The sequence below is a fragment of the Canis lupus genome, chromosome 11 (assembly GCF_011100685.1).
Source record: "Canis lupus familiaris isolate Mischka breed German Shepherd chromosome 11, alternate assembly UU_Cfam_GSD_1.0, whole genome shotgun sequence".
NCBI classification, from domain to species: domain Eukaryota; kingdom Metazoa; phylum Chordata; class Mammalia; order Carnivora; family Canidae; genus Canis; species Canis lupus.
Window position 1 is genome coordinate 36378427 of NC_049232.1, and position 27918 is coordinate 36406344.

Sequence of the window (27918 nt, forward strand, 5' to 3'; positions counted from 1 at the left end):
CACCTGGGCAGACGTGATCTAGCTTGTATTTCAGGGAAGGGAGGAGGTAGTCAAATAGCACTGGGTGTTATGGCTCTGGCGACACTGCATGTTAGCATCTGGAGAGACACAATGGCTGTCATTTATTGAACATCTGCTCTATACTGCAGACTGTGCTAGGAGCTTTGTGTACATTCTTGTATTACGCTACTTCTAATCCTCTGGACAGGACAGCAAAGAAAGTCATATTATTTCCATTTATGGAAAAGGACATGGAGACTCAGAAAGCTTAAGTGATGTGTCCAAATTCATAGAGCTGGTATATGATTGAGTCTCTTTGACCCCAAAGTCCGTGCACTTCCGCCATGCCAGTGTCATACAAAGTGTGGAAAAGGTGCCAAGGTGACCTTGAGTTGGTCTTGGGCAAACTCACAAAAAATTACATAATTGCAAGTTTCTTTTCAATGAACATTAAAAATTGTACCACATTGTACCCCGTATCTCATGGGTATTCTTAGGAAAAAGCTACCTTGGAGTTAAAAAGAAAGAGAACCAATGTGAATCAATTAAGTAAAATACATAGAGATGTGGAGAGTGCCAATATGGTAAAACTCACAAGAGAGGCAAACGAATGACTAGAGATCAGGGAACCCTATAGTTGACTCCCTCGAAGAGAAGGAAAATTGGAATATTGTGAGTAGCTGCCTTGAATTTTGTGTTGAGAAGGATTCTGAAGCCCCACGTGTTACCTATTAGTGATGTCTGCCTTGGGGCACCATGCATGCTTGGGGGGAACCAGTAGTGACTTGCGAGGCCTCTTTGATCAAACCCAATATGTTCCTTTCCCAGAGGAGGAAGAAGCTCAGAAAAATTAACTGAACTGTTCAAATGTTTTGAGTCAATAATTCTATCATGAGTAGCCTTTTTTCCAACAGATCTAAACATTTGCTCATGGTTCCCCATCAATACATTTTTTTGTCCTTTGAGGAGGAGGGATCATGACATATGCAGCATTTCATCCAGGTTAAGTTATTTCTATCAGACTGGTAGAACTGGATTAGAATCCTGACCTATTCCGTGTGTGATCGGAGGACATGACCTTTGAAGATTCCTCCTCCACAGGAGAGCTCATGGTTCTAGTGCTGACAGGTTGGATGAAATAAACAACAGAGACCCCAATTCTGATTGATATATAGACTAAACAATGTTCAGTAAATGGCACCTACTACTCTGTTGCTCCCTCTCCATACAGGGGATGCTTATTCTATGCCTACTATGGGCATGAACCATTCACCAGTAGGGTTTGCACGACAGTGAAAACAACAGGCAATTCGTTTCTCAGCTCACACTTAGAAGGCTCAGCTGACACTTCCCGAGGCCTTTATGGACATCATCTTGGGCACACAAACCTCCAACCTCAACAACACACAAACGCACTGGTCCTGACCGCATGCTCTCACACCAGAAAAGTCAGAAAATACACTAAGAAAAATCCAATAATACTTACTTGAGGTTTTTAAACTCCTTGGGGGTAGAGAGATACAAGGCAGTAAACCAGCATAGGGAAAGAAAAACAGTTTAAAAAAAAAAACTAATAAAAAAATCCCATAGGAAGGAAATGGAAAGCCCCCGCCCCCCAAATGGAGCTAAATTGTGTGGTTGCTGTAGCTGCTTTCCTGGAAAGGGGGCCAGAAGCTGAGAGCATGGAGCACTTAGACTGGAATTGTTTTCTAAACAGATTTTTTTTTTGTAGCGTGTATTTTTCACATATTTCAACCTTTCTCAAAGCACACTGGCCAAAAGCAGTAAAAATGCTGTACTATTAAACTTAAATTAGGGGCCTGTGTCGGCTGAGGGACCCAGCTGGGTTTCTTCTGGCAACCGGGCAAAGGACGGGGAGGGAGGGCGGCACTGGGGCATGTTGCCCTCAGGTGCTTGCTGGGTGCAGCCCGGGAACACTCAGCTCCACCGGGCCTTGGCTAATCACAGCCAAGGCAGGGGTGAGGGAGCAGGGAGAGAAATTTTTTAAAATAATGAAGGGACAAGCCTATGTTGAGAAGGTAAAAAGGGGAAAAAAAAAAAGTCTGTATGTTTTGCGAACCAGCAAGAGAGGTAAGGGCTACAGTTTCATTTGGATTCCTCGTCCCGAAAAGGAAGCCTTTCAGGACTTGGGGGTAGGGGGTTAGTGGGGTGGAGAGCAGTCCGAGTTTTATTCAGAACAGTAGGTTTTAGCTAAAGCCAAGTCGGGCAAAAGAGACATGTTCACAAGTCACCACCAGTTGTGGCCAAAAAAAGTCACTTTCCATCTTGTGATTTTCCAGAATCCTTGGGGACCAGATTGAAAGTAAGCTTTAGGACTTTTTTCCTCAGGAAAGCAAACTCTTGGGTGACCTGGGTCACCTTACCATCATAAGGACCCAGCATGGCCTGGCTTGCTCAGAGGGGACCTGAGGAAAGTTCTGTATTCAGGGATGAGTAGGTTTATTGATCTTATTGGAAAATGGGCATTTTAGCTTCTCTCCAAGGAGTCAGCCTGGACGTGTCAGCAAAGAGCCCCTTTGGACACATCGACCCAGGGTGAAAAAGTGTACTCATGACATTTCATGTCCACTGATTCTGACCGTGGAATCAGGACTACTGGCTGTTCTGCCTAACGGTCCACTCAGGAAGACAGGAGGGAGGAAGAACGGGATGACCTCTCCCTGCAGAGTGCTCCAGCCCGGCTCTGTCCCCAGGCGCATCACATACAGGCCTGTGGGCACTTACGGCAGCCGTCCGGGACCCACTGAGCCTTGGCACAAAGATTGTTGCAGTTGGGAAGGTCGTTTAGCTTGCAGATGTTTTGCAGCGAGAGTGGAACATATGAAACACTGCTGGTGCCACCGGGCCTTGCAGTTGGAGTCTGAGCTTGGGCTGCTAGGATCTGACCAAGGGAAACAAATGTTTGACCAGACATCTGAGAACATCTGTTTTGTTTTGCTTGTGTGGATGCAGCCCGCCTTGCCTGAGGTGTCTGCTCTTGGCTGAGTTGCAAAGTGGAGGCCCGCTGCAAACGTGGGCAACGCCAAATATGGGCAAAGCCAACTTAGGTGATTGTGTTTTTTCCTTATTTAAGTCCCTTGGTGAGATGAGTTTCTTCCTATTCTAGTCCAAACCTAAACATTCTTCAGTATTTGAAGGGAGGGGACGAACACAGACCTGGGGTATCTCGGGTACCACTTGTCCTCTGGGCTTTGAGTCCTTCTCTCCTTCATAGTTTGGGATACTTAAGGGGCCTCAAATCACCACTGCTTGGACCACCCCACAACCAGGATGATAAAGGTGAGGCTGAGGGAAAGGGTGTATGATAGAGCTATCCTGGGAGAAGACAGAAAAAAAAAAAGAAAGAAAGAAAGAAAGAAAGAAAGAAGCCAGAACTAAAAGAAATCAAGAAAGAAGAAACGAAAGAAGAAAGAACAACGACAAAGAAAAAAGTCCCCGCACAAAAAAAACTCACGTCCCTCAGCACCCCCTCATCAATCCCTACACCCACCCTCCCTCCCTCCCTCCCCTCCCTCCCTCCTGTCTTCTCGCCTCTCCTCTCCTCCTCCTCTCCCCTCTCCCTCCTCCCTCTCACTCTCCTCGGATCCAGAAGCAGAGAAAGAAATAAGACGACAGAAGGTTGTTCCCTCTCCTGTCCCCTTGGGCTTTGTAAGAATGCCCGGGTGCTTGGGGCAGAATGATGCCGGGCTTATCCTTGGTGGGGTGCTTGGGGAGCCTGGGCCCGAGGGGCTCTGGAACCGGAGAGCTGTCACCACCAAGGAGGAAAGAACCAGCCTTGCTCTGGTTCTTGCCTTCTGGAGGTGTTCAAGCGAAGCTGGGGGAGGAAAGTGAATCGAGGCAAAGACCAGACATTGTTGCATTACCAGTGGCCCCCAACCCCGCCTCCGCCTCCTGCCCCCCAAATCATGATTGTTTTATGCGGTTCTTTCTCCCTTTGGTGAGGAAAATGGGATGTGGTGTCAATTACTGGGAAAAACATACAAAGTCCTAATGGCTAATCTATTCTTCTAAGTACAAGGAGGGCTACTACACCTAAGAGACTTGATCTAATTGTATAATAAAACTCGCATCATTCCAGGCAGGATCGGACCTGCCGGGTGCGGGAGAAGCTCCTGCGGCCACTGCTGCCCCGGGCTGGGCTGGGCGGGAGAGCGGTGAGCTGACCCTGGAAATTGCTTGTGGGGAAAATCAGAAGGGGGGACTGAAGGGAGTGGGGAGCGCGGCTGCAGGGAGCAGTGAGAGGCCATAAAGATGTGGGGCCGTAAACAGGATCTTCTGGTTTTATGTGTCTCCGTGGTGGCGGTTGTTTTCTCGGCTCGACGTGGATGTCAAGAGCCTAACCTTGGAAGGGAGTCGGCGGGCGGCTCCGGGATGCTCTCTCCCTACGTGGTCCCCTCCCGGCTCTCAGCTTCTGAACACCATCGTTTCAGAAAACCCCGGTGCTGAGCCCTCTCACGGCATCGATCTTGCCTAATTTAATCCACCCGCCGGCCCATGGTGGAAAATCCAATTATCATGGCACAGATGAAAAACCCAAGGGGGCAAAGTTGTCCCAAGTTAACATTGCAAAAAAGTGATGGTGCCAGGGCTCCCCCCGGGGCCTCCTGACTCGCTTCTGCCCTTTGCTGCTCCTCCCTGGGTGTCCCTGTCATGGGGTGACACATCCTCTGGCCGAGCCCTGCGGGTGATCGCCATCCGGGTGCCGGAGTTGGGTACCAGAGCTGGGAAGCTGGTGGCCATGCGGATCCTAAAATTAGCTTTTCTCTTTTCGACTCTTTCTGATCCAACCTAAAAACATGAAAAGGCTTGCAACTCCCCTTGCATGTACGTCCAGTGACAGCTTCTAACACTACCACAAAAGGCAAACCTCTGTTTATTTAAGCATTGGGATTTTTTTTTTTTAAAGAAAAATACATCTGGGAGTAGAAGTCACTGGGTTATAAATGAGCTCTCACCCCACCAAAGAAAAAAAATAATAATTATAATAAAAATAATGGCACCATATTCTCTGATAAACCAGTGCCAGAAAAGCTCTTGGGGATCAAGTTTTGTCAGTCCCCAGCTTTTACCAATTTAAATTCTTGGCAGAGTATTAAAAAAAAAAAAAAGTATAAGGTATTTGAAACTCCAGTCCCTCAGGTACTAAATCTAGTGTTTCCTGGCAATAGATGAATGTTGCTGGAGTGAAAACCTAGCACCACAGGACCATATCTCCATGGCTGTTCGTATTTATACTTAACAGACAAATATGTCATTCTTTCGGGATCCCTTTACAGGGCCAATTTTTTTTTTCCTCTCACATGTTACCCACCCTTTTCTGATAAAAGTGAAGGCAGACCAAGGCCAGGACACAGACTTTGAGTTAGTGCTCTTTTGGTATCAGAAACCATGTTTTCCCCGAGGTGCCTAATTTCCTAAGCCATAGTATAATGAAGAAATGGAACAGGACACTTGACCCATAGCTCCCTGTGCTACCAGTGAGTGGAAGCAGGATTGACACGGCCTGGTGACAGTCACTATCCAGTCACTTCACATTTCTTTGTTCTTTCTAGTGGGACGATGATCCACTGGGAGCATCTGTGGTCCCTCAGACGTTGTTGCCAGAACCTTGGCTTGCCAAAAGATGTTTATTTAACTCTTAACTCTTTCTGCACAGGGTCCCTTGGTCATATCCATGTCTATACTCCATTGATAAAGTGTGGGCCATTTTTTCTATCCTGGGCATCTGAAATTTTACCCTACCCCAGAATCCTCTAGTTACCTTCCAGAATATTTTTCTATTCCACTGCTTCTACTCAAGTTTGTTCTCTCTCCTCTCCTCTAACCTCTGCTAGGGAGAGTTTACTCTAGAAATACCTGGAACGAATTCAAACAACTTACTTTTCCCGATTCTACAGACCATATTACAACCTTCGCCATGTAAGAAGAGAAGAGGGCACACATTTATTGAACACGTACTTCATTTGGGGCATTATGCTTAGTCCTTGTCCAGTTTTAAAGTTGGATGAAAAGTCTTCCAGACCTTGTGAAAAAAGGAACAGTATTAATATTTTAAGTACTTTCAAACCCTGAGAAGCATGGCATAAAATATTGCAATATGCCACTTCCATTTCTTTGTCCAATCTAGAGCTTCATATTTTTGTGAGTGGAAAATATATCCTTTAACTTTCAGAAAAACGAGTTTTCAGTCAAAGCGTTAAGATATCTCAACCCTCTGTACTTCGTAAAATATTTATATCATAACCTGAGGGACACGGGGCTGTCTCGGCAGAAATGGAAAATAACTGGGGTGAGGATTTTCAACAAGAAGTTGCCACAGGAACTTCCCACATCTCCTGTGAGTACCTCTTAAGCTTCAACCCACACAGCAGCCTTTCCTTGGCCCGGGCTGATGAGATGCTACTCAACCCACGAAATCAACTGAGAACCACAGCGCCAAGTCACAATGGCAGCAAGGTCGCCTTGTTTTGTTCTGCTGTTCCCAGAATAAGGCAACTGCTCAAGGCAGCCCCTGCTCTGTACCCTCCCTTTCTATTCTCCTTCTAAGAATTATTCATCTAGTCTCTCCCTTTCGGTCATGATGTCCATGCTGATCTCTATGCCTCCTGCTGACCTCTCCTCGGGGCTTTGGTACTGTGTTCCCAGCTGCCTATGGGACATCTGAACCCAGTGGCCTCGCCTCAAACTCACCGTGCCTACAAACAAACTCTTTCTCTCCCAGAATTCCCTATTTTACTCAACATCCTCTCTGCCAATTACCCACATCTGAGATACCAGCACCCTTCTGGTTCTCGAATCTCGTGTTGACAGTAGTTGCCATTAATTAATGATAACAGCTGGTTTTAATTGGATTCTTCCTATGTGCCATGTGCTTTGCCTCATTTGGCTTCAGAGTCTCCTTGAGCTCTCATCATGATTCTATGAAATAGATATTATTATTATTATTATTATTATTATTATTATTATTCCCATTTTGTAGGAGAGAAACAAACTCAGAGATGGGAAGTGGTTAGCCCAAGGTCACACTACTGAGTGTGGAACACCAAGTAATGGGTGCAGTTCAGACCTTGGTCTGTCCTTCTCCAGAGCCCACACCTCACTTCTCTACACTATATGGCAATCAGCCCAATTCTTCCAAGGAAATGTCTCTTGAAGGCCTGGTCTATTCCCAGGCCACCTCACTGCTCACCATCTTTCTCCTGAAACTGATTTCGCTAGCACTATGATTTCCCTGGATTGAGACTTTTCCCATCAGAAATATTATCAAGAGCTCATCTTTTAAGATATAATGTTTACTAAGTTGAGCCAGAACCAACCTCCAGTGGTTCTTCATGACAGCAACCTTACCCAAAGTGTGTCCTGAAATATTCCACACGCATCCCCCTCATTGGTGGGGCAAGAATTTTCTCTGTGCCAGGTAGGGGACAAGCCAGACTAATGGAGCTTTCATCCTAATGAAAAAGTAAGCATTGAGGTGATGAATGGTTTGAGAAAACATGCAAAATGGTTATGGGGGCCCCTGATCTAATCTCATCAAGCCAGCCGGTCAGGGAAGTTTCTTTTAGGAAGATCCATAAAGTGTTTATAGGCGTAACATTGGGTAGAAGGAAACTAAATATGTTTCTTTATTCCAAGTCTTCTTAAAGCTTGACAACGTGCTAAAATGTAGTGTGAACTTCCAAGGGGGTGACTTGGTGGAATGCAGCATCTCCCAGATTCTTTTGGTCACAATGCCCTCTGTTTTATAAAGTACCTTACAAAGTGAGAGAGCCATAGCATGTTAATGGAGAAAAGGCTGCCCTAGAAAATCAAGTTCAAATTCTTCATCCTGGCTTTGGTGTTCCAAACATAATTATTCACTGACCTCGAAAAGTACCCCATCCCACCTTCCTGCACATCCCTCACCATTAATGCACCTGTGTCCCAGTGCCTGGCACAGAGTAGATCCTCTTTAAGTGTTTGCCCAAAGCAGAGGGGGACAAACAACAGACTGATCTTGGATGAAATGAAGGTGAGGGTTATTCTATGTATAATATTTATTTAAATGTCACTGTGCCTACACAGTGACCTTATACACCTCCTAAAGGCTAAACTCCATTAAGACCTTATTTCTTGGGGATCCCTGGGTGGCTTGGTGGTTTAGTGCCTGCCTGCCTTCGGCCCAGGGAGTGATCCTAGAGTCCCGGGATCGAGTCCCACATCGGGCCCCCTGCATGGAGCCTGCTTCTCCCTCTACCTGTGTCTCTGTCTCTGTCTCTCTCTCTCTCTCTCTGTCTCTCATGAATAAATAAATAAAATCTTTTTTTTAAAGACCTTATTTCTTTAGTCCTCAGACTTTTACTCTAGACAAGAGTTCAAAGAGATCAAGGACTAAAGTCAGGTAGACCTGGATTTGAATCTTCTCCACTTTTTAGCTGTGTGAATTTGGGAAAGATAGTTAACTTCTCTGTGCTAGTTTCCTCATCTATAAAATGAGAATTAGAATCCTAAGCTTTCGGGGTGACTGGGCAGAGTTAATAAGAATGCATGTAAAATCTTTGACACAGCACCTGGTATATAGTTATTTAGCAAAGGTTAGTGTGTTGATATGGTTGCAGTTGTCGACTGAGGTGTTTCCAGCCTCGACGAACTTGCAGTCTAGTCGGGAGACACAGAGTGCCTTAGCACACTGGTCATCAAATGGGCCCACATCCATCTCATGCTCAAGTGTAACCAACGCGGCAACCTGAATGTGGATCCTTCTAGGGTCATGTTCGCTGGGCCCCACAGAAAAGGAGCTGACCTTACTCCATTTGGCATGTGCTTTTAGACCCCAGGTGGAACTCTAACTCCCCAATTGGCAAGCCATGTGATCTTAGTCAAGCTCCTTTACCTATTCTCCTTTCTGGTTTCTGTTTTCATACTTCTGAAATGGTCCTAATGATGCATATTTCATTGGGCTACAGTGGAGATTAAATTAAATAAGAGCATTTGTGAAAAGGCCTTTTGTAGGGTAGGTGTATAATAACTGTCGGTTGCCTCCAATTCTTAACCCACTTTCCCTGCTCCCACACCCTGCCCACATGCCTCCCCACTGCTTCCCTGATCTGCAGGAAGTAATCCTCAGGAAGAGAGGCCCTGCCCTCCTGGGGATGGAATTTCACCCTGGTCCCCACACAAGAAGGATGCACAGGGGCGCCCAGCTGGTTCAGTTGTAGACCATGTGACTCTTGATCTTGGGGTCAAAGCTCAATTCCCATGTGGGGCATAGAACTTACTTAATTGAGGGGGAAAAAGGATGGACATACAGTGTCCAGAAGATCCTTGTAAGTTTCTGGATTCTGAAGGAAATATCAGGATTCTTCTTAGGAGAATTCTCTCAGCTTTCTGGATCCTCAGTATGGGGGCCAAATGCAGACATCCTTCTTCCCCTTGTCCTTCCTTTCTTCCCTGTTAAGCCTCCACATAAGACCTGGCCCCCTGGCATGGCCTGTTTTCTTCTGTACCCCACTAGATTTCTTCCTGGCTCTCAGAGGCAACAGTACCCCTCTCCTAAGATCCGGAAAGTCCCCACCCAAATGGAAACACCCCCATGGGTGCCTCTTTTGTAGGTCTTCTGAACCTAGAATTTCATCTCTCTGTCCTCCCCGCCAAGTCAGGGGACCCACTTGCAGGCCCCCAGCCTTTTCATATCTGGTTTCCATCAGACTCTCCAGGTCCTGAGGAAAAAAGTTGGGAAGGGATGGAAGAAGGCACAGATAACTAGTTGCAATGTCACAACATTTGATTCTCTTAGAAATTTGTAAGAGAGAGTGGCATGGTACAGTAAGTATGGTGGTAACTTGAGATAGGAACTAGAAGCTGAAGAATCTGCTCCAGTTGGGGGTGGCGGGCGGGGAGGTGCGGCTGCTGCCTGGAGGAGGGATGAGAGGGAAGCCAGTGGCTGCTGAGGAGGGACTGCAGAGATCAGAAATATCCATGGGGATTTAAGTTGTCTGCCATAGAGGTCCTGTATACTCCTCCCAGATTTATGCTGCTAAGATCTATGCTGCTCACCAAGGTACTTATGCAGATGGATTCTTTTGGGGGGGAACTCCAGTAGGGGCTGAATTCTGCAGCCAGGCTGGTGTGGACCAACAGTAAGAAGTGCTTGAAAAGAGGCAGAAGCTGGAGGACAAGAGGACTGCCTTTACCTGGCTTTCATGTGAAACATCATGGTTACTGTTCTCATGGAGCAGATGATCTCATGCAAAAAACAAATATGCAAACACCCAACTAGAATCTTAGCACAAGGACCTCAAACCAATCGTGGTGGGGTCATTAGCTTCTGATTAGGGAAATCAGAGAAGGTTTCAAAAGTTTTAAGAGATGACGTAGACGGAAAAGGGTAAGGCCATGCATGAAAGTATAAAAGAACATGTTAGTGTTTAAGGAAGCAAGGTTGAGTAATATCATGTGACTCAAGAATGGGGCTCATATCGGGGGAGTCTTGGAAACACTCAATGGAGTCGGGGTTTTATTACCCAGACAGCCACTGAAGGTTTTTGAGGGCCAGTGTGACATGATCCAGCCACCCTGACAACCGTGAAGGAGAGAGCGGAGGAGTATGCATGAGGACCTCTGAGACCAGCTGCGAAATGACTACAGTTGTCCAGGTGAGAGAGGATGAAGGCCTAAAGGATGGGTCCTAGCAGGGCTCCCTTTTCTTCTAGACCAGCTGGGTTCAAATGCGCCTTGGAATGTGCCTATAGAAGAACTTGCAACTCTTGGAGTAGTCAACAGTAAGGGTTTGTATGTCCATCAGCAGAATTTGGCTTTGGTTGTTCTCCTCAACCCCTCTTCCCCGGTTCCCAACATATCCATCAGGGAAGGGAGTCAAAGATGCTCCAGTAAAGCAGGTGATTGGCGGGCTGGGAACAATGTAGGGAGAGGGCCTGGCTGGCCTACGGGGGCGGGAGGGGGGTGTCTGGGTGCTGGGGGAGGACTGATGTGAATCCACGTGTGAGATTCAGCTGCGTATTGATCAAGCCCATTTGCACGTGAACCTCATCATCAGCTCCTGCTTAAGCCCTCGCTTCCCCGGTAATTGACTCTCGCATATTGATTAAGATGTTGATGTGTCCCAGGATTTCTCGGTGGTGATGCAGGCTCGCCTCCCGGCAGGCAGGGCTGGCAAAGCTCTCACTGTACGGCTGTCACCGCGCGCTCCTTAATGGATAAAGCTGTCATCTGAGAGCTGGAATGTCTTGCAGGCACAAAGACGAAATTAACTGTTCAATAATGTATGGGACATGGAAAAAACTTTACCCAACAACTCGAATTGATTGCTGTAAGTGTTTTGACTGCACTTGCCTGCTTTGCATAAAGTCAGCGACTTTGGCTAGCCTGATGTTCGCACACAGCCATTTCTCGGGCCCTTTCCGAATGAGAGTTGAGAGGCTTCAGTGGCTGCCAGGAATGGGCCCGTCTGGGGGTGGGGGCGGTGGGGAGCAGGTGGGCACCGAGGACACAGTCCCTCGGGATCTTTGAGTGATTCCCCGGTCTTGAAAGCAATGTGTTCCTGGCAGTTCTGCGGAATCTTGCTGGAATTGATCACCCTGGGCGAATGGGGTGAATCACTGGGTGTGGAGTTCCTCGATCCCGTGACCTCACTCTGCCCGTGACTCTCCTCCTCTCCCACTGCGTTAGGCTGAGGCCTCTGGCAGAAAGAGGCTGTCAGTCAGACCTAGCGGGGGAGAGGGCGGTTGGGTCACACGTTTAACACCAGTTTGATAAACAGTTTCCATGTCATTTAAAGTGGACCTTGCTTATGATTTGGGATTTGGTTAAATATACGCTCACTATCCCACAGATACCAGAAACTACTGTGCATTTCTCCCCGAGCCTGCTCCCCTTCTAACCTGGGAAAGGGAGAGAAAACCAAGGTAGCAGACCTACACTCTACATCTTTTTTGCCAAGCTCAGCCTTTTAAAAACATAACAAGATCCTTTGAACATAGCTCTGTTTTATCACAGGATCTTTATTGAAGTTTTAATCAACACAAGCAGCTGACAAAATAGGAGCTTGCAGATTCGGCTGTACATTATGTATCCTCCTTGTGAGTCTGAAAAAAAAAATCATAGCATTAAAAAGAAGAGAAAATAAACAGCCTCGTTTAAAAAACAAATGAATCCCACCAAACCAAGGAAATCCTCTCGCACCCAGAGGAAGGCCTGCCGTGTGGCGTGCCGACTGCAGCCCTGCCGTTTGGGGCCTCATGGAGATCATTACCATAAAACAAATAACCATCTCGTTTTTGTCGCCCACTATGAGTGAACTCAAAACCTCGGGCCAGCGTCCAAAGATTCCTTCCCTGCAGGCCCTGCCAGCTCCGAATCAGGCCGACACCTCTATAGAAGGGAAAGAGGGCATGGCCCCTGTGTCCAAATCCAGATCCTTCTCTTGATCTGGCCACCATGCCTTGGCCCATGGCCTTCTCCTGTCACCACTGTCTCCATCCCCCTTCCCTTCCTTCCCTCACCCAGCAACAGACAAACACACACCAGTTTGAGTTTCTCTACTTCGGTGTGTGAGACAGTGCTGGCTGGGGTAGGAGGAACAATATACTTTTTCTATCCCCATTTGGGTCCCTTTCTGAAGCCAGGCGGCTGTCTTATGCTCCAAAAAGGGCATCTCCTGGGCCAGCATAGCTATTTGATTTAGAAAGTACTGCTTGGAAACTACTGAAGAGAGGGGCCCCAGTGGCTGTTGCCCAACTGGCATGACTCTTGCTCTGATGGCCAATGCCACATCTCTCTTCACTAAGATAGGGAGTGAATGTGAGAGCAAGGGGCGGTGTGATGATGGAGAACTGTACTCTCCGGTGGTTTAGACCTAGATTTGAATCTGCTGTGCTACTTGGAATGTGTGAGCTTAGCACCCAGGAGGTCTCACTAAGTATACATTGGCAGAAGGGATGAATGAGGAAGCGGGGGAGTATAAAGATGTGGTACAGATGGGGCACTCAAGCAAGGAGGGGATGCAAAGTCCAGAAAGATAAACTGAGCTATGTTCCCTTAGGAAGCTTTCCTGGAACAATACTTTAACTGGGTTATGAAATAACAGCTGAATTCTGGTTGGTAGAGAAGCATTGGAAGACTCAAGGTATGACCAACTGAAATGTGACAACAGATTAGCCTGTGGATCCTCAGGAATTCTGGAGATTTGCGTGGGGCTTCGAATGCCAGATGGGGCCTGGAAGTGAGTGCCGGAGTCTTGAATGCAAGAATGGCAGCTCTCCCATGGGGAATGATTATGTGGCCATAATGGAATGATCGTGAAGGGGCCATGGCGAGTCAGGACACACGGTCTGTCCAGGGAGGTCACTCCAGCATAGAATAACAAGAGTCAGGGCTAAAACTCTGGATATCAAGATAAAGAAAAGACATACTATTGGCAGGTCTCAGGGAAGGCTTCCCAGCCATACCGATCCTCCAAACACTGTGGTGGCATTCGGATCAGATTTTCAAGCTCAGAATAAAGACTTCCCAGGAAACTTCCCTAGAACTTCTGTTTCTGTGCATTTTATTGTTTTACAGCCAAATCCAGAAAACTGGACCACTTAGCCAAGACATCTTCTCATAGTCCATTCCTCTCTTCTTCCTCAGCTATTCATCCCATGCACGCTCTGGCACATCATGGGGATACAAAGAAGCAATGCAACAGGTCCCTCTTCTCTGGTGTTCTCAGCCCACAGCAGACAGACAAACTAATACACAGACATGGCCAAAGTGCTGAAGCCCAGAGGACAATGTGGCTCTGGTACAATGTTGTACCTCTGAACTGGTCAAAGTGCAAATAGGAAGTTGGCCTCTCCAAAAAGTAAGAGAGGTTCCAAACTTTGTTCATTGCAATGGGATGACAGGGAGATCGGAAGAAGGTGGGGCGAATATACTGAAGGGTATGGTTGGGTCTGGCCAGGCACTTGGTTTGGTAGAAAAATCGGGCTGACCTAGCAAGAGCTCCACAAGTGAGCCTCCCCACCCCACCACACCCCTTGCATTTCAGGAGCTGATGCTGCTGAATGGGGAGAAGGGAGTTCCAGGAAAAACTTCATAATTATTCTGGTCACCTCTAGCTTCTAGACTTCCCAATGTACAGAGAGTACTTGCCCCTTGGCCAAATGGAAAGAGCAGTAAATTAGGTCAGAACTGTAATTTATCCTCACAGGTAACTAGGGGAAATTGTCCCAGAGCCTGGGTGACCAATAGCCAGCTCCTCAAATCTGTCTCAAGGCAATCACAGCAAGTGATTTGCGGTGGTGGGAATGGAAATGATTTATTCTGAGAACCCTGTCAGCATTGCTGTTAAATCATTTGTATTTTGTTATGGGACATGAGTGAGCTAGCTGTTCCCCCAAACTACATTCCTTTGCTCCAGGCCCCCATGCCATTTGCACAACTGGTTATTTCAGGTGACAATTAACAGGAAATGATGGTAAGGGCCCCAGGGTGGTCACTTTTCCAAGGGACTCTGGGTATTAAGTTCCAATGACTTATAGTCGTTGATCTAGGTCTCCAAAAGGAAATGAGCTTCTTTTATAGTTGTCAGAGAATATCAGGGTTTTTCTTCTTCTTCTTCTTCTTCTTCTTCTTCTTACCGTTTTCTGTTTTGTCAATTTTCAGAAAGTTAAACTAAGAGTTAAAGCAAAGATTCTCTGGGGTCTCATCTGTAAGAAACACATCTATTTCTCCCCCAGTCCACACTCTAACTGGCAAACCAAAAGAATAAGAAGCAAATAATAAAGCCAAATGAAATAACATTTATTTGTGGGTTTCCCTTCAAGATGTGAGCTCTACATTATTGAGAGTGCTCCAGGTGCAGCCCTCCTGGTGGAAGGGCCAACGTCCCAGCATTTCCCACCCTGGTAGACGACCTGCTCGCTCATTCTCCTCCGAGGAACTTTGTTCCAGGTTCCAGAGAAGAGGATGCATTGGTTTCCAGGGTGAGGTAGCAAACGGCGGTCTGGCCCAGACGGGCTGGATGTGCTGGGTTTCTGTCGACTGCGGCTGCCAAGCCGGCGTGGTGCTTCTCTGCTGCCTCTGCTAAGATAGTGAGCCGGGTGTGTTTGAAGTCTGGTCTTTGGGAAGGAGACCCAAGAGAACATGAGCTGGGTTTGTCTGGATATCAAAGTCCAAATTAAAAATTTATTCCAGTGTTTGAAAAGTTCCTGGCCAAAACCTTCATCTGGATTAAAAAAAAAAAAAAAAAAAAACCCACAAACACTCCCTCGTTTCTTCAGTGGCTCCAAATGAGGGGATTTATTCTGAAAAAGAACAAAATAAAGGCAAAGCCAATAGTTCCATAAGTGGACTCGGGTCAGATGGCTTCTTTGCTAAATCTGTGAGCAAAGTAATCTGTTAAACCACTCTGGGCACCTGGGAAACACTTGTTTTCGTTATCATGTTCAAATCTTCTTTTCTGCCCTCTCCACTTGCATGTCAGATCACCTGGCCCTTTACTGTCAGAGCTGGAAGGGACAGGATGAGAAAGAACTTTCCCTGCCCTCTCCTACTCCTCCTCCCCACCCCAACTCCACTGGACAGAAAGGTAGAGAAGAAGGCTTCTTATAAAGGTGTGGGCTTGGGGAGGAAAATAGAGACCAAGCAAATGATGTTATAGTAATTTTGAAATCATAAATAAAGAAGAGCACAAAAATCATCAGGCAAAAACTGGAAAAAATGAAATGGGGAAGCAGTGAAAGTTTCAACAAAAAATTGAGACCAAGGCCATTAACAAAATTCATAGGAGATAGAACTAAGTCGACATGGGGCATATTCGTGAAATACCGACAGAAGTCGAGGATGAGAGATCAGCTCTAGGGGCAAACCACCTAAAGGAAGGATCAAGATTGATATATCAAATTGAGATTGAAAGCAAAGGGCGGAATAGAGGAAGTGATAAAACCATGTCGACAGGCAGAAGCAATGGTAACTAGGAGTGGAGATGGTGCTAGAAGTACAGAAACGTAAAGCAACCCGCAGAAGGTAAATGCGAGGAATCAAATGAATCTACACAGGCCTTTGGGCCCAGCATTTTGCTATCGTTGCTTTCATAAGTTTTGTAAACTTGAAGTATAACTTTACCTGTCATCAGTGTGCAGCTTGATGAATTTCTCAGAGTGAACACACCCACGTGACCACCATTCAGCTGTGGCCGTCGAATGTTTCCGTTACTCCCAAAGCTACCATCTTTACTCTCACTCTCTGTTAGTGACCTCCTTTCGGATATCCATTGGCACAGATGAACTGTGCTCATGTTTGAAGGTCACAAAGAGTCACACCGTATTTTAAAGAAGCCTTTTTTTATTTCTTCTTTCATCCAACATTATGATTTCTGTTCATGTCCGTTCATTCTCACTGATATATGGTATTCCGTTGTATGAATAAACCATAATTTATACCATTCAACTGTTGATAGACATGTGTGTTGTGTCCAGCCTTTGGCTGGTAGAAGACAGTGCTGCTCCAAACATTCTTGTGCATGTCTTTTAAGACCCTTATATGTACATTTCTGTGGGGATAGATCTAGGAGAATGGTTGGGTCACAGGGTATGCATATATTTAGCTGTAGCAAGGCGGTAAAAGAGAGCCTTTCCAAGCAGTTGGGTCTGGTTGTAGTCCTGCTAACAGTATGTGACAGTTCCTATTGCTTCACTTTTGCACCAATACTCAGCATTGTCAATTTACCTTAAATTTTACACATTTAGTGGAGAAGTGGTTAAAATTGAATTGTGATTTTAATTTTGTATGTCTAATTTTGCACCTTTTCGTAAATTTGTTACCAGTTTAGGTGTCTTTGGTGTGAAATGGCTTTTCAACTATTGCTTCCATTTTTAATGAACCATATGTCTTGTTTTTGTTGTTTTAGTACAAGAAATTTTTACATATTCTGGATACGAGTCCTTTGATATATTTTTGGAACTATCTTCTCCCATTCTATGACTTGCCTTTCAGTTCTCTTAATGGTGTGGGTATATTTTCTTTTCTTTTCTTTTTCCATAAAAAAAGTTCTTAATTTTAATAAGATCAATTTGTCAATCTTTTGTCTTATGGCTAATGAATCTTAGGTCATTTAAATTTATCTACACCAAGGTGATGAAGATATTCTCGTGTGTTACATTACAGAAGCTTTATTGTTTAAACTCTACACTTAAGTCTATGATTCATCTGTAATTGACTTTTGTGTATGGTATGAGACAGGGGTAAAAGTAGTTTTTTTTTTTGTCTTCTGGAAATCCAATTAACTAAACCATTTATTTAAGAGATGATTCTTCACACATCGCATTATAATAACATCTTTGCTATAAAGCATGTGACTTACTGCAACTCTGTTTTTAGGTTCTCAACTCTGTTCCATCGGCCTATTTATCTCTATTTACACCAATTTCACACAGTCTTGATTACTGTTGCTTTATAATAAGTTTTGATATCCTGTAGTGCAAGTCCTTCCAACTTCTTCTTCTTCTTTAACTTTATCTTGACTGCTTTGTGTGTGTGTGTGTGTTGGGGGGTGGGTAGGTGGAGTTTTTTTAAAGAGAGAGAGAGAGCATCAGGGAAGGGCAGAGGGAGAAGGATAGAGAGAGAGAATCCTAAGCAGGACCCACATTCAGTGTGGAGTCCAAAGTGGGGCTCAATCCCACAACCCTGAGACCATGATCTGTGCCAGAATCAAGAGTTGGACACTTAAGTGACTGAGCCACCCAGATGCCCCTGTCTTGAAAATTTTTAATCTTTGAATTTCCATGTAAATTTTAGAATTAGCTTATTACCTTTCACAAAAAAAAAGGAAGAAGAAAGGAAAGAAAGAAGGAAGAAAGGAAGAAAGGGAGGGCAGAAAAAAAATCTGCTGGGATTTTGACTGATTTTGCACTGAGGCAATAGACCAATTTAGAGAGCACTAATGATTTTACAAGACTGAATGTTCAAATCCAATATACATGATATATCCGTTCATTTATTTAAATCTTCCAAAACTATTGTCTGTAATGTTCTGCATTTTTTACCCATAAGTCAGGTGCATATTTTGCTAAATTTATTCCCATAAAGGGACTTGATTTTTTAAATGCTATTGTAAATGGTGTCAACTTTAAAATATTTTTTCTAATATCTATTGTAAGTATACAAAAATGTAATTGGTTTGTTTCTGTATCAACCTTATATTCATTAGTCTAGTTAAATCTAATTACTCACTATAATAATTCACCTATTGATCCTATATACATAATCATGTCCAGGCTTATGTATTTTCCAATACTTAAGTTTTTAAATTTCTTTTTCTGGGACGCCTGGTTGGCTCAGGGGTTGAGCATCTGCCTTCGGCTCAGGGTGTGGTCCTGGAGTCCCAAGATCGAGTCCCAGATCCGGCTCCCCACGAGGAGCCTGCTTCTCCCTCTGCCTGTGTCTCTGCCTCTCTCTCTCCCTCTCTCTCTGTATGTGTCTTTCATGAATAAATAAATAAAAATAAAAATCTAAAAAAATAAAATAAAAATGTCTTTTTCTTATCTAATTACTCTAGCTAGAACCTCATTACAACGATGGATAGAAAAGGTGAGAATGAATATCCTTTCTTGTTCCTGATCTCAGGGAGAAGTCAATTAAGTATAGGTTTATTAGACATATCTATACACATTAAGAAGTTCTCTTCTAGTTCTAATTTGATGAGAATTATCTTTTTAATCATAAACAAGTACTAAGTTGTATCAAATGTTTTTTTATTCACCTATTAAGATGGTCATAGTATTTTTTTCTTTATTCTGTAACTGTGGTGAATTATATTGCTAAATTTTTTTTTATTTGCTTATTTTTTAAGTGTTAAACCAACCTTGCATTTCTGGAATAAACTCTGTTTTCTCATGATATTTGATTGTTTTAATACATCTCTTTGCTAATATTTCGCTTAGGAATTTCATATCTATATTCTTCTCCTATAAAGTCCTTGACAAGTTTCAGTATCAAGGTTATGCTGGCCTCATCAAATGAGTAGAAAAGTGTTTCCTCTTTTTTCTATCCCCTGGAAGGGTTTGTGTAACACTCATATTTTCCTCAGATGTTTGAAAGAATTTTCCACTCAAACCATCTGGGCCTTAACATTTCCTTGTGGGGAATTTTAAATTATGAATTTAATTTCTTTAATAAGTAGATGAATATTAGAATTATCCATTTCTTCTCATATCAGTCTTTTAGCATTTTCTAGGAATTTGTTCATTTCACCTACATTTTAAAACTCATTAATATAAAATTATTCATGATATTTTCTTAATATTTTTAATGTCTATATGGTATGTATTGGTAACCTATGAAAACTCTCTTTTTATCTACTTTATCTAGTTCAGGGATTTATTTACTAGTCTTTCTCTAAAGGAGATAGACAGGGATCCCTGGGTGGCGCAGCGGTTTGGCGCCTGCCTTTGGCCCAGGGCGCGATCCTGGAGATCCGGGATCAAATCCCACGTCAGGCTCCTGGTGCATGGAGCCTGCTTCTCCCTCTGCCTGTGTCTCTGCCTCTCTCTCTCTCACTGTGTGCCTATCATGAATAAATAAAAATTAAAAAAAAATAAAGGAGATAGACAAATACATAGAAACTCATTAAACAATGAAGAATTAAAATAATGTCAGCTTAAAGGTATATAGTAAATGTTTTAAAGGAAGAGAAATTATGGTTGAAAAGCCCAAAAGAGACCAAAGTCTCTTGACTTTGAAGACTTTGAAGTCTTTGAGCTAAGCCTTGAAGGAAGAAGGAGAATTTGGGCAAGTGTAAAGAGAAGAAAAGACACTGTTGGCAATAGGGATTCTTGGAAATAGTCATTTGGATAAAGTACAGCAGAGAATCAGGGGAAGTGGGAAGCCTGAAAGATGAGAGGGTTGAGACTAACAGGAGACTTGAGTCATAGACAATGAGAAGACAGTGGAAATTTGTGATATTTTGCTATCCTGAATATTTGGTAGACACAAGGAACAATGCTGAGAAAAGACTCCAAGTTTTCCAGCATGGTGATTGGGAGGATGGTGGTGTGTCCAGAAAAAAAAAAAGGCAAGAGAAAGAGCATTTCAGGGATTAGGAATTAGACTTCAGAGGTATCAGCATAAAGTTGGAGACTGAAGTCAAGGGAGGGAGCTCAAGGAGATGACCAAGCTGAGTCCAGGACTATTGACTAGCAACTCCCTTTAAGAAGTAAGAGAGAAAGGAGCCAATAGCACAGGAGAGAGTGGAGCGTGGAGCCATGGAGGGCAAGAAGCAGGGTTACCAGTCTGGGAAAGTTGATGGTATGAGCTTACACAGACCAGGTGAGTGGCAAGGACTGAGAAAGCCCCTATACATGGCATGTGTAAAATCACTGTGGACCTTTGTGGTATTTAAGGAGACCATGAATATTTAGTGTCAATGAGGGGAGAAGAGAGAGTGTCATTCTAATGGGTATGATTTTCCAGGCAACTCTCATCTCATTCGATGGTTATTTAATGGCTCCATTTGCCAAGGACCATCTTATGGCAGCGAACAAAAGATGCATGATCCTTCTCCTATTAGGCTTCCTAGCAATAAAGCTAAACATCAAATAAATATAAAAAATAATTTAGAACCATGAGTATTGCTTGGGGCAAAAGAAGAAGAGTTTAGGAGACAGAATAAAAGAAAGAGCCTGACTGAGATGGCAGGGAGGAGCCAGGGAATGCCTCACCATAGGTTGCATGCCCGACCATAAATGGATTGTGACAGTCAATATGGAAGTAATCAAGCGAGCAGCGTGAGTGCCTCATTCAGGGGTCCCATAGACTCCGAAGTTCTAGAATTTGCAGTGCATCACAACTCCCCATCTTCATATATTGCCCAAACCTGGTTCCCATAACATGCCTATCTTCAGGAGATAGAAGTTGAAGGGGGAAATTTGTAGTTTGACGCATTTTTCTTCAAAAGCACATGGGGAAGATGAATCTACCAGTGTTAAGTTATCAGGTTGAGAGACTATGAAGGCTAGTCTGATTAATTGTAATTATCATTTTAACATTTATAATGGGGACTCATAATCATATTGCTTCTAGAATATTGTCATTATCTTTCACTTTTGAAATGCTTGGGTTTCCCTACAGACTTGGAAAGGGGCTTTTATTAGGCCCAGATCATCAATCCAGACCTTTTAAGGTAAGGGTGTTGCTACTCCAGAAGCCAAAGAGACATTTGTGAGCCTGGGAAGAAAGCACTAAATAGTCATTAGCTCCTTCAATCTGTTTACCAGCCCTCCTGTTGCTGAGGTTAGACTGGCCTCAAAATTAACACTCTGCCCTATTTGTCCATCAGCATTGTTGTCTCACAGAGCGTGTTCTCAAGTGGCCATGGGCAAACCTTGTCTCATGCCAAAGCTATGTTCCTGGAGAAAAAAAAAGTCTAAATTTTAAAATTTAGTGTATTCAGTTCCATTTGATATGAAGAGTGCGTTTAAAAGAAAGCCCCACTCAATACATTTAAAGCAAGTATCCATTATTTGCTCTAACTGGTCTCAGAACTCCGGTGTAGGGAGTGTTTGCTCCCTTCTTTTATCATGGGGGCAACTTCATATCCAATTGGTTTCTTCTCACCTCTGGTGACCCCTTCATACAAGCAAGGATGCTCCATGCAGCTCTACTCTCATCCACCCTCAATGAGCCATTTCTGGTCATCCTCCTGTTCCAGCCTTTCTCTCAGTCCCCGGTAGTCTCCCCAGGTGTCTTGGGTCTTGTCTCACTTAGGCACCTTCTCCGTGGGAACCCTGGTCCCTGAGCATCTCGGTTGACCCCTGCACCTTGAACTGTCCGTGTTAAGACCTCTTGGAATCCACAGGGATAACTCACCAGTGACCAGGGGCAGAGCAGCTGTATCAACTCAGCTTAGGGAAGCTCAAGTATCCAGTGATCTTGGCTGTGTGGAGTTTGAAATGAAGCCCAACATATTACTCACGGCAAAACCAGGGGCCAGCCAAGTTAAATAGAACGCTCCCCAAAACGTTCACGGGCTGATTTGAGAAGGAAGCTCCGATCTGAAGAGCGGCTATTTTGTGCCTGCTTATATTTTTTTAAACAACACGCTCTCCTCAAGTGAGATGGGAAAAGTAGAAACCTCAAAGAACGATATTTGTTAATTTAAAAAGCTGAGACCTGTGATCATATGCCATGTCCCTTTAACTTCCTAAGAATGGCCAGAATTTTAGTGAGCAATTCTTTTTCCAGAAACTGTGCTGAGGCACCCAGTAAGCATGTTCCCACCTAATCTTCCTGCTAACTCCACGGCATAGGCACCATCAACCGTCCCCCTTTGCAGATGGCAAGCTGAGGCCCAGAGAACTCACACACTCTGCTGTTGAGCGATGCAGCTAGAGTTTGAACCCTGGCAGCCTGCTTCTGTATTCTCACCTGCCCTAAAACAAATGCAAGTACTCAGGAGCTTCCACAAAGAGAGCACCTCAAGAGAAAGTCATGATGTTACACCAACGGTCTATGAGTGGAAGCCAGTTTGTGCTTGAAAGAAAACTGAAGGCTAGGAGTTCAATAAAGCTGAACACACCCCATTGAACCAGGCAAGGCTTGAGTTTGCAGATGATTTTCCAACCAGAGGGAGCTCATTGACTTGGAGGCGGAAAGAGGATCGTTTAGTGAACATACAGAAAATGTTTTTATTTTCAGCTTTTTCTACCCCCCCTAGTGCAACGGTCGAATCTGAGGCCATGGGTCCTTTCCTCTGTTGCCCTTCCTACCTGGGATTGTTTCAAGAAGCCTGAAGCTGAGTCCTGGGTTCCCCACTGGCCAGGCCTGCCGCTTCATTTCATCAGGTACCTGCACCACCCTTTGCAGCTGCCTGTCCACATGGACGTGTTTATTCGAGCACTGAGAATCTCACTTCTTGAAAAGCTCCGGGAATTAGATTGTTTTCCACACTGAAAGTTTTCATTTGAAAAATAACCTTCTTTGTTTAACTAATGAAAAGGAGGGGCTGCCCTCACTTCTCGGGCTGGGTAAGAATTCCACGGGCAGTAATTCTGTTTCTCAGTGGAAAATGTTTCGGTTTCTTAATGTTGTTTTGCAGATTGGCCCCCGCCCGGCCCTCACTCCAAGGACCACACATACACACGCACGCACACTCGTCCATGCACAGTGCAAGGCTTCCCACCCTTCCCTGCTGGGGGCTGGGGATGGCTGCACCCCCTTCCAGCACCTGCAGAACAGAAACGAGGTGGGTCAGTGGCTGACACCCAGCCAGAGGCACTGCTGCCTGCTCGGGAACGGGATGCCTTCCCCGGGCCGCGCTCTGAATCCCAGAGGCTGGGTGGGCCGCGGAGGGAGGAAATTAGACTCTGAGCTTCTCTTGTTTCCATGCACCCCCATGTCAAGCCCTTCTCTCACACCATGGAGGGGGTGGTCTAACATTCCCTTCTCATTAGGTTAGTAGGAAATGGTAGTAAATGCTGCACTGTCATCGTTGGACTTACAGCGTGGCCGGCGTGGTGCTGAGTGGTCAGGACTGTACCAAGGGAATCAAAACGTGGCCCCAGAGGCAACATCATGGAAGGAAGAAAAATGTAGACGCCCGGATCAGATGGACCTGCTCCGTCACCTGACAGCTTAGCCCGTGGGCAAGCTGATTCTGTGTCTGCGGCTGCCGACGGGGAAGTTATGTGTCCCACGGGGATGGCCGGTGCCACGGACGATGTTCGCCACACTGCGGATGTCCACGGAGCATCTTTCTTCCCTTCTCTGTTCTCTGAAAATTGCCCATCTCTGTGGTCCTGGGGTCCTGGGATCGAGTCCCACATAGCAGGATCGAGCCTGCTTCTCCCTCTGCCTGTGTCTCTGCCTCTCTGTATCTCTCGTGAATAAATAAATAAAATCTTAGAAAGAAAGAAAGAAAGAAAGAAAGAAAGAAAGAAAGAAAGAAAGAAAGAAAGAAAGAAAGAAAGAAAGAAAAAAAGCTGCCCATTTCTTATCTACCTCGGGAGACAAATCCCTGGGAGACCAGATACAAACTGTTGAGTGCTGTCCCAGCAGAGCTGAGCCACGAGTCCCGCTGTGGAGTTAGGGTGAGAAGTCAACAGGGCCCTGTGTGTTCTAGGGACCCAAGGATCTGTCACCAGTAGGAACTGTTCAGTCCAGCAAATTTGAAGAATTCCCTCTGTCTAGATTCTTCGTATGGGAAAGATACAGCTGCCCTGAGTGTGTGGCTTAAAATGAGCAAAAGTGATAGACGAGAGGAGTGCTATTATGAAAATAGACATTTCAAAGATCCACATGTGAAAAATGTAGAGTCGGCTGCTAACCTGGCGTACATGAATAGCTTTGAAAGAAGATAGAGATGATATGAACAAGTGTGTCAGTCAGATTGCTTTTGGTTTTAGGTGCCAGAAACCCTCTTCTAATATTACCTGAAGCAAATAAATTAACAAGGAATTCACTGGGTCATATAACTAAGGCATTCTGGGTTAGGTTCTCAGCTGGGCCTGAGAGCTAGCTTGTTCTTTCTCTCTCTCTCCTTCCTTCTCTCTCTCTCTCTCTCTCTCTTTCTCTCCATCTCCTCATTTTGTCAGATAGCCGAATTCTCTCCTCTTTGTGACTAACTTCCTGCTCCTGGTTTAGCAACCCAGCAGAGAGAAACTCTCTCAGCATCTGTAAGTCAAAGCCAGGGAAGACTCAGCCCCGAACCTGCCACTGGCTAGAGAAGAAGGTGCCATCCTCCCTTTGTGGTGGTTGACCGAAATGTTTGTGAAGGATTCACTCTGGGTAGGTACTGTTCTAGCTCCCAGGGATGCAGCAGAGAGTGGGACTAACCCTGCAGCTCTTGGCATCTGCCCTTCTCCTCCTGGTTTTGGGAAGTTTCTAGAGATAAGAACTCTGGAGCTCCTACTGAATTGTCAGTTACTCCTGAGAAACCCATGGAGACCTTACAAACCCAAGAAATTATTTTTAAGGGGAAAACACACTCACATATATGTATATATAGGCACAGGTAAATCCATATGTATGTGTATATATATAGAAATCTATATATATATAGAAATATATATATATATTTCTTCTTGATCGAAAGAAGGTGGGATGTTCTATAATCCTATAATCAATGGTATGATATGGAATCAATTCTGTACCCTCTCTGCACTATAATGGGCACTGTGGTTTTAAGTTACAGGAGAATAAACACCTACTCAAATTTTCTGTATTTGGAGAGAGCAGTAGATTTGTGTTCCTTGATAACTCAGATGTGTGATGGGATAGGAGGGAAATCTCACCAAATATAGCTTATCTAGTATAGTACTTATCGAATACCTACCCAGGCCTATCCCCAGATATACAATAACAAGTAGTGCAGCATCTCTGCTTCATGGATAGACTATCCAGGGCAGGGACCTGCGTGCAAACTGAGCATGCTACACCGGGTAAGTGTTCTAAGGGAGATATCCAAGTGCATTGCATTATAAGGCGTCCAAGACGCGTGGCAAGCTGTTTGTACTGAACGTGGGGAAGAACTGGTTTCACCTCATCTCAGACTGGTTGCCTAGAACTCCAGCGGGAGCCTTGGCTGGAAGCTGAGGGGTTTGGGAGAAAGGTGAGCACAGGCTTTTATAGGGGGCCTTTCAGCCAGCTGAGGCCACAACTTGCTAAGCACGCTTAACCTCTGCAGGCCCAAGGTGGTGTGCGACAAGCATCCCCAGGGCCTGCTGGACAATCATTACTTTTATTATGCTTCTTTACTGTCAGGTACTCTGAAATCCACATGGACTGCTCTTATGATTTCAGGTTGTCCCCAAAGAGAAACTCAAGAATCGGTGATGAGCAGAGCAGGAGAGGGAGCCGCCTGCCTATCTCAAAAGGGCACATCACCATAATCACAGATATACCGTGAGCATATGCAGAAAGGATGTAGGGGGGGTGGGCAGTGTACGTCAGGAACAGCCGAGAGGATACATAAACCATGTACTTCCCTTCCTGCACCTCCCCCTCCCCAAAGGGTGCCTTTAAAATACGTAATGGGTGCCCACGTCTTCTCCCTGATCCCGCAGAACCTCCCCTCCCCCGCCAGCCACCTTTGCCGCTCTTCCACTGAATTCACCCTGGGTCTCCCCTGGGCGGGCTGTTGCCTTCATATTTCATGCGGAATGTGCAGCTTCCCAGGAGCCTGAGGCATGCCCTGCATTCTGATGCATCGGCCAGCTCTGACACCAGACAGCTCCAGAGCATGCCTAATGAGGAGGCTGGCACTGGGCGCAGGAGTCAGTGGGCTGCCAGGGCCTGCTGCACCCGGTGGGTGACAGGGAGGCGGGCGGCTGGGCCAAGGAGACAGCCAGGGGGTGCTTTTTACGATTTGCCTGTCCCCAGATCCGACACACCTCAGCGGATCCTAATACCAGCAATGGATCGAGCCCGAGTGAAGGAGCAATTCAGATCCAGAAACGTCCTTGGGAAAAGCCTGAAGTTGAAATAGGAAGGAGAAGCCGTGGAGAGCGGGAGGGGTTGCAGCTCGGACTCGCTCCCCCTCCGGCAGGCAGGGCGGCGGCCTGTTTCAGCATCAGTACCCGAGGAGGGCCGCTTCCTCCTCTTCCTAGAGACCGCCTCATTATCTAAGAGATCCTGCCGAACAGAAGCTTTTCCTGTCCCGAGAGCCTCACCTCCCTTGATTTCACACATTGCTCCTCATTTTGGCTGGCCCTATCAGGACCAAGAGACACTCACTTCCCCTGGCATTCAGCCACTTAGAGCTGGAGGCAGAGTAAGCGCCTATTGTCATCCTCCCAAGGCCCGGTGGGAGTGATGCTGACATGCGACCCATTGATCCTGCCCTCTACCTGACGCTTTTCCCAAGCCTGGCCTCGTCTGGTCATCCCACTGAACCGACAAGGTAGGTGAGGCTAGCTCCATTTGACACACCCAAGGCCACACAACAGACCAGTGTCTCCAACCCTGGCCAGTCCTCTGTGCTTTCAGACGAGCCGGTCACCCACAACAACATGCCTACCATTCCACTCAAGAGTACATGGAATGAGGTAGCATACCACGATTCCCAGTGATTGAGTTTAGATTTAATGTTAGTAAGGGTAATTTTCACATTTCATAGAGAAGATCAATAGTTAGGTCATGAAATCTAACAAAAAGTTCTTCCTTTCAAACTTTGGTTTCTGGGGGTGCCTGGGTGGCTCAGGTGGTTAAGCATCCAACTTTTGATTTCGACCCATGATATCAGGGTCCTGGGATCAAGCCCCACATTGGGCTCCACGCTCAGTGGGGAGTCTGCTTGTGATTCTCTCTCTCTGCCCCTCCCCCCACTCATGCTTTCTCCCTCTCTCTCTCTCAAAATAAATAAATCTTTTTTTAAATTTTTTTTAATTTTTATTTATTTATGATAGTCACAGAGAGAGAGAGAGGCAGAGACACAGGCAGAGGGAGAAGCAGGCTCCATGCACCGGGAGCCCGATGTGGGATTCGATCCCGGGTCTCCAGGATCGCGCCCTGGGCCAAAGGCAGGTGCCAAACCGCTGCGCCACCCAGGGATCCCTCAAAATAAATAAATCTTTAAAAAAATACACAAAAACTTTTATTTCTGTCATCGTTCTGTGTGTGTGTGTGTGTGTGTGTGTGTGTGTAATCAGCCTTCTCTTTTGGCACAGGGGGCAATAATTTCATAATAAGAAAGCCATCCTTTATTGCGTTCTTACTGTGCACCCCACACTTTTCGTTCATTATCTCATGTCATCCTTCTGACACTGGAAGCAGGTGATACTCTCCCACTCTGCAGATGAGGAAGCTCTTGCTCAGAGAAGCTAAGCAACAGACCAAGGCCACAAAGCTCTTGAGTGACGGGGCAGGAACCTAAATGACTTGAAACTCCATGCTTCTACCCCGTAAAGGTAATGCTCATATTAAACC

At 45.3% G+C, this 27918-nt stretch overlaps 2 long non-coding RNA genes across 3 annotated transcripts; one reads left to right on the forward strand and one right to left on the reverse strand.

The window, feature by feature from the left end:
- Positions 1-5941: 5941 nt before the first annotated feature.
- On the reverse strand, positions 5942-7706 carry LOC111097938. Its single transcript, XR_005366397.1, has 2 exons — positions 7369-7706; positions 5942-6043 (listed from the first exon to the last, which is right to left on the reverse strand). It is a non-coding gene; the product is annotated as an uncharacterized LOC111097938 (long non-coding RNA).
- Positions 7707-7804: 98 nt separating this feature from the next.
- LOC111098055 lies at positions 7805-27899 on the forward strand. 2 transcript variants are annotated; one of them, XR_005366793.1, is made up of 5 exons: positions 7805-8032; positions 10528-10655; positions 25795-25896; positions 26374-26893; positions 27766-27899. It is a non-coding gene; the product is annotated as an uncharacterized LOC111098055 (long non-coding RNA). The 2 variants fall into 2 exon arrangements; XR_005366794.1 differs by lacking the exon at positions 27766-27899 and adding an exon at positions 27399-27456.
- The last annotated feature ends 19 nt before the right edge of the window (positions 27900-27918 follow it).